The 6,900-nt window shown below is 43.4% G+C and overlaps 1 long non-coding RNA gene across 1 annotated transcript in view; it reads right to left on the bottom strand.

Moving 5' to 3' along the window:
* Positions 1-5,663: 5,663 nt before the first annotated feature.
* Positions 5,664-6,900, bottom strand: part of LOC140595914 (uncharacterized) — a 46,781-nt gene continuing 45,544 nt past the window's right edge. Inside the window, exon 3 of the long non-coding RNA XR_011997860.1 lies at positions 5,664-6,103. This is a non-coding gene — a long non-coding RNA (uncharacterized lncRNA). The remainder of the gene's footprint in view (positions 6,104-6,900) is intronic.

Genomic DNA, 6,900 nt, shown 5'->3' with positions numbered 1-6,900 from the left:
ATTACTGTTTCATGATTCTATATTTGTAAAATATATGATAGGAAAGAGCAACAGAAAGATAGCAAAATATAAACGGCAGTTACCTCTAGAGTGGTATTAACTTTTGACTTATCTGTATTTTCTAATGTGCCTGTTTATATCTAATTATCTTTTGAACATTTTATATTAAAAAACCTTCAAATATTAAGATTTAAGTGTCTCTTCCTCAAATGTGTAATTATATTCAAACTTTTGCAGTTTTTGAAATAAAAATTTTCATTTAATATTCCAAGGATAAAAAAAATAACAGTATTGCAATAGCAAAAGGCTCTCTGCTATCCACAGATTTTTAAAAATTCTAATAGTCAATGTGTCGATACAATCTACCATACCGTTGCCATCACTTAATCATGTAATTTGTGGTTAAAACAGCTACGTAAGCCTTAAGAGCTTCGTAGATGAGCAAACTCTTAATTTTCTCTTTTAACGTCATTCACCAGATGGTCCAGAAATCTTTGATCTGCGAGCCTTGCCCGGTTTCCAGGCCTCCCCGAGGCGTTTTATTTTCCCCAAACTTTATATGATTCTTGTCCACCTCTAGGACTGAATCATTCGACTTTTACAGTAAAGCTACTAATCAATCACCATAAAATTAAGATAATCAGCCCAAGAGAACAGAATGAATGTTGCAACACTACTTGTGGATTTGCGGATTGTTTTAAAAGTAGCAAATCAAGGACCTATTTTCTACAGGTCAATGCAGAGAGACTGCCTTAAAAGAGCTCCTGTCAACCTTTCTACCTAAATGCCCTGATACCTCAAACCCAAAGACCATTTATTTTCAATGATAACCATTCAAACAGTGGTTATCAGCGTCCACCGCAAACACCAGCTTCGTCAGGTCCGCCAGGCTACCACGGAGTCCCGGGCCTCTCCACCTAAGGTCCTGCGGCCGTGCAAGCGAGGAGCTCGCCGGGCTGCTGGGTGCAGCTGGGTGCAGCTGGGTGCAGCTGGGTGCAGCTGGGTGCAGCGGGGTCCCCCGGCTACGCAGGTGGCGGCCGCACCACCCTCCTCCCCCGGAGTCCCGGCCTCGCGTGCTGGGGCGGGGAGGGGGGCAGACAGCCTCGCTGAACTCCTGCAACCCGCTCCCCGCGCAAGGCCGAGCACGAATCACACCCCCTCCGCCCAGGTCCCAGCCAGGCGCCCCTGCAAGGGCGGGAGGGAGGCAGAGCGGCGCGCGCGCGGGGACGCCTTTGCGCACGCGCGCGGGGCCTGAGGAGCCGGGCCAATCAGAGCGCGCCTCGCCTCCACGCCCCCAGCTCCGCGCGCGTCCGTCCCGCTCCAAGGGCGTCATTCGAATACAATAGCCCGCCCGCCGACGTCCCTTCGCGGGGCGCCGCTCGCTCGTCGCCCGTAGCAACGCTCTGCCCGGGGGCAGCCTCGGAGCCCCTCCCGAGGGAGGCAAAGCGGGTGTAAGCGCGCGTGCGGTGGGGGAAGGGCGGGAAGCGAGGAAGGCATTCTTTTCACGTTCAAAAAAACCCCTTTCACCGTCCCGACGTCCCCGGGTTATCAACGTGCCGAGCTCACGTCCACAGCACACGTGGTGTTAAAGGAAAGCGGTATTAGTGTCTTCTCTCAAACGGCTAAGGACGCCTGCAGTAACGCGGCCTCGGCGCGTTACCCAGAATTCCCGCGGCGCCGCGTGACGTGTTTCCGGGCTGCGTGCTGCGGGGGAAGCCCCGCCCCCGCCCAGCGCCCCGCCCCCACCCCGCCCCCCCCTCAAAGTAATACTTTACCTGTATTTTAACGATTGTGAGAAGAAAACTGCTTTCAAAAAGTGCCTGCTCCTTGCAGAACTGGTAGTGAGTACGGAAACGTTTATAAGAGAAAGTTGAACTCACCCACCATCCCGGCTGCCGGAAAGAATTACTACGCTGCTGTGTAAACTTGGGAGACCTCACACACGCACATGGTTTTCTGGCTTTTTGTTTTGTTTTGTTTTTTGTTTTTAAAGCCCAGTGTCTCCTGTCTTTCCAGGAAAACAGGATCATTTTAAATGGCCGTATGGATAGAGTTTGTTCAAGCAGTCCCTTCCTTGACTGTCTTCCAGGGTATTTACAGTTTCTCACGTGTACGAACAATATAGGTGTCCCCGAAAAAGTGGAATCTTGCCATTTGCAATGATTGGGGGGGGGGGGGGCTAGAGGGTAGTATGTTAGGTGAAATACGGCAGAGGTAGACCAAATGTCACAGGAGATTACTCACGTGGAATTTAGGAAAGAAAGCATAAAGATAGGAGAAGGGGGAGGGAAGGGAGGGAGGCCGCTGGAGGCTCTCACCTGGGGGATGGGCATTGAGGCGAGCCCTTGGGATGAGCCCTGCGCGTTAACCATATATGTTTATTTTTAGAGAGAGCAGCAGGCGGGGTGAGAGAAGGAGAGGGAGAGAGAAAATACCAAGCAGGCTCCGCGCCCAGCACCAAGTCCCATGGGGGGCTTGATCCCACTACCCTGAGATTATGACCTGAGTGGAAGTCAAGAGCTGCCACCCAGCTGATGGAGCTACCCATTTGCCCCTGTGCCGGGTGTTATATGTAAGTGATGAATCATTAAATTCTGCTCCTGAAACCGGTATTACCCTGTATGTTAACTAATTAGAACTTCAATAAAAACTTTTAAAAAGGGGCACATGGGTGGCTCAGTGGTTGAGCATCTGCCTTTGGCCCAGGGCCTGATTCCAGGATCAGGGATCCAGTCCCATGTCAGGCTCCCTGGATGGAGCCTGCTTCTCCCTCTGCCTGTGTCTCTGCCTGTCTCTTTCTCTGTGTCTCTCATGAATAAATAAATAAATAAAACCTTAAAAAAAACTAAAAAAAAAAAAAATCACTCATTAAAAAAAAACACTACTAGATGATTATTCTCCTACATAAATCTGTACATATTCCTGATTATTTCCATACAATTAATTCATGGAGATAAAATTTCTAGATCAGAGGGAATGCACACTTAAAAGATGATAGATGATGTTACCAGACTCCACCTTTGAAATGTATTTATTACTTTTCCACCTGCTAATCTTCAACATTGTCAGGCTTGAGGATCTTTATCACCTTTTGAACATTATTATCATCTTTGTCATCTTGTTTTAATTTGTGTTTTGTTGGGGTGGGGAGATGGGGTACCTGGGTGATGGACATTAGGAGGGCACTTGATGTAAATGAGCACTGGGTGTTATGAGACTGATTAGTCACTGACCTCTACCTCTAAAACTAGTAATACATTATATGTTAATTCATTCAAATCAAAAATTAAAAATTATAATTGTTGTGCCCAAGATTGCGAATCCGAGAAACCATCAAGGAGCTGACACCGATGCAAGCGCACGAGGGTTTATTAGCAAGCTCGAGCTTGGGTCCAAGTATACCCAACACAGCGGAGCAGGGACTTGGACCCCGAAGTGGGTTACAGTTGGGTTTTTTATAGGCTGGTCTAGGGGATTTTCAGAAGGGGTGGAGGAATTTCTCAAGTTCTGTTTACATTCTGATATGGGGCTTTAAGGGCATTGAGCTCTGTTCTCATTTTAATATGGGACTTTCTACCACGGGTATGGGCTCTGTTGTCGTTCTGATATGGGATTCTCTGCCTAGGGAAATTCTGAGCTCTGTTGTCTTTCTGTTATGGGATTCATTCTGCAGTTTTTTCTATAAAGTTCAGCTCTTATTCACAGGGGCCTAAGATGGCTGTACTTGTGCTAATGCTAAACTTGAGGTGGAATGGCCTTGATTTTTCTCGGCCTCCACATAATTTGCATTTTGTTGACTAAGTATAAAACTGAACATTATTCATATATTTATTAGCTCTATTTTTGTGCATTGCCAGTAAATTACTTGTTTATTTTAAATTTGGGATGTTTATGTTTTAAAAATTACAAGTGTTCTGGGAATCCCTGGGTGGCTCAGCAGTTTGGTGCCTGCCTTTGGCCCAGGGTGTGATCCTGGAGTCCTGGGATCAAGTCCCACGTCGGGCTCCCTGCTTGGAGCCTGCTTCTCTCTCTGCCTGTGTCTCTGCCTCTCTGTGTGTCTCTCATGAATAAATAAATAAAATCTTTAAAAAAAAAATTACAAGTGTTTTGATATTAATTTTGTGTGAAATATAATTCCAAATATTATTACCATTTTTAATTCATTTTTTAATATGGCCTGTGCTGTTAATTTGCTGAAGGAAAAAAAGAAAACTCTCACAGAAAGAAAGAACATGTGATGCCAGATGGACTAACATAGCAAAGAATACAATTCATCTCTAAGTTATTTGTTTGTTAAAAGTTTATTTATTTATTTATTTATTTAAAATATTTTATTTATTTATTCATGAGAGACAGAGGGAGAGAGAGACAGAGGCAGAGGGAGAAGCAGACCCCATGCGGGGAGCCTGATGCAGGACTCCAGAATCATGCCCTGAGCAGAAGGCAGATGCTCGACCACTGAGCCACCCAGGTGCCTCAACTGTAAACTTATTTTGTCAAATTAAAACAGTTGTAATTTTAATTGGAATTGCATTAATTTTATAGATGAACTTAGGGAAGATGGGCATATTTATAAAAATAATCTGTATTTTTTAGTGCTACTTGTGTTATTTAATCTACACGACTCTATTATCATCATCCTCATTGTACAGATGAAGAAACTCATGCATAAAGAGATTAAAGAACTTGTTGAAGGTCAGGAAACAGGTCCTATGCTCTGTACATCTGTCATATTGCCTCTTCACAATATGGATCTGCTGATCTATAATGACATGCCATTCAGCTTGTCTGCATTACTCCCCCGTGTCCCAATCTGCATCTTTATCTTCTGTCAATGAGTAGATACCTACTTAATCCTCCCTTCCTCTGCCATAGCTGATCAGACCAGGGAGTAGGTAGAAAAGCTGATCCAATCAGATGGTTTCTCCCAGAAATTTGCAATTAGTCTTACCTGGTCTCTCGACCTAGAAAGTGGTAACACAAGAGTAAAGCAGGGAGAGAGGTTTAACCCACACAGAGGTAGCACAGAGAAAGCAGGCCTGTAGAGAGGCAGTCAGGCCCTAAGAAGCCCATAAGAGAGTGGCAGGGTAGCTGCATGGGATTCTGGGGCTTTCCATGGCCTGTTTTGCCCCTACTAAGACCCTATTGCCCTTTCTGCTCTTGGGGATCTACACAAGGTACCTGTCTTCCCTCAAATAAACTACTTTTTCCTTAAGCTCACCTGAATGACTTCTCTTCCTTTTGAAACCAATTATTCATCTAAAAAAGTGGCCCCGGGCAACCCTGGTGGCTCAGCGGTTTAGCTGCCTTTGGCCCAGGGCCTGATCCTGGAGACCAGGAATCGAATCCCACCTCGGGCTCCCTGCCTGGAGCCTGCTTCTCCCTCTGCCTGTGTCTGCCTCTCTCTCTCTCTCTGTCTTTCTCTGTCTCTGTCTCTGTCTCTGTCTCTCTCTCTCTCTCTCTCTCATCTCTCATAAATAAATAATAAAAAAATCTTTAAAAAAATAATAAAATAAAAAGGTGGCCCTTTGATTTACCCTTTTTTTTTTTTTTTGGTTTCCTAATAGATTTTCTGTTTTTTTTTTTTTTTTAAAGATTTATTTATTTATTTATGAAAGACACAGAGAGAAACAGAGAGGCAGAGACACAGGCAGAAGGAGAAGCAGGCTCCACACAGGGAGCCCGACGTGGGACTCGATCCCGGGTCTCCAGGATCATGCCCTGGGCTGAAGGCAGACTCTAAACCGCTGAGCCACCCAGGGATCCCCCTAGCATTTTCTTTACATATATCCTGCACATCTCTTGTTCAATTCATTTCTAAATGTATTTTAATTCTTTTTTTGCTCTTTATAATGGTGATATGTTTATTGGTTTTCCCTTTACATCTTAATGTATAAACATTCTACTTTCATCAATTCAGACTGCTGAATGTCAGTGGTTTGTAAATGTGAATTAGTCTTTCAAATGCATTTTGAAATAGTTTCCTACTAGATATATTTTTCAGTTCTATACTTTCAATTGTTCTGCGGATGATTCATGTGAAGATGATGGTGATTCATCTGATGGAAATGAGCCACAAGGATCCCAAGAAGTATAGAATTTCCTGTAACCCGAAATAAAAAAGAAAGTCTCATATGAATAGAAACTTAGTTTTCAACAACATTTAGCTGATATTAAAACAGATAAAATGAGGAAAGCTATTTTCAATAAGGCCAGTTTTTCAGATACAAAATAATAAAACAATAGAGGGCATTATTTGGGTAAATATTTTGAATACAATAGACCAAAAAAAGAGATTAATAAGAGAAGTTGATATCTCACACTTAATATAGGCACATTCTCTTTTATCCAAAACCTTTGGGCCAGATGTGTTTCAGAACTCAGAATTGTTGAGATTTTAGACAGGAATATAATGCATATACCATATTTTTTGTAATATCTCTGGAGTATAGAGCAGCATTTTATGATCAAACATGTTGTTCATGCCAACAAGAATGCATTAGTATTAACTCAAAATAGGATAAAATAAAGGCTATATAGCCTATATAATATCCGTATATATGTTCAGGTCAGATTTGCTGCCAAATGAGTTTGCCTTAACCTTATGAGTAACTTTGGGTTTCTAAAGCTTTTCTGGGGGTACCTGGGTGGCTCAGTTGATTAAGCATCTGCCTTCATTTCAAGTCATGATACCAGGGTCCTGGGATCAAGTTCTGCATTGGGCTCCCTGCTCAGTGGAGAGCTGCTTCTCCCTCCTCATTCTCTCTCTCTCTCTCTCTCAAATAAATAAATAAAATCTTTTTAAAAAATAAAGCTTTTCTGGATTTTGGAATTTAGGTAATGGTTTATAGACATATGCAAGCAAATATATTCAGAATTAAACATCTGGCCAGCTCTAGG

Source organism: Vulpes vulpes, chromosome 16 (genome assembly GCF_048418805.1).
Source record: "Vulpes vulpes isolate BD-2025 chromosome 16, VulVul3, whole genome shotgun sequence".
NCBI classification, from domain to species: Eukaryota; Metazoa; Chordata; class Mammalia; order Carnivora; family Canidae; genus Vulpes; species Vulpes vulpes.
Note: the sequence above shows the minus strand (reverse complement) of the source record. Positions and strands in the feature narration are given on the sequence as shown.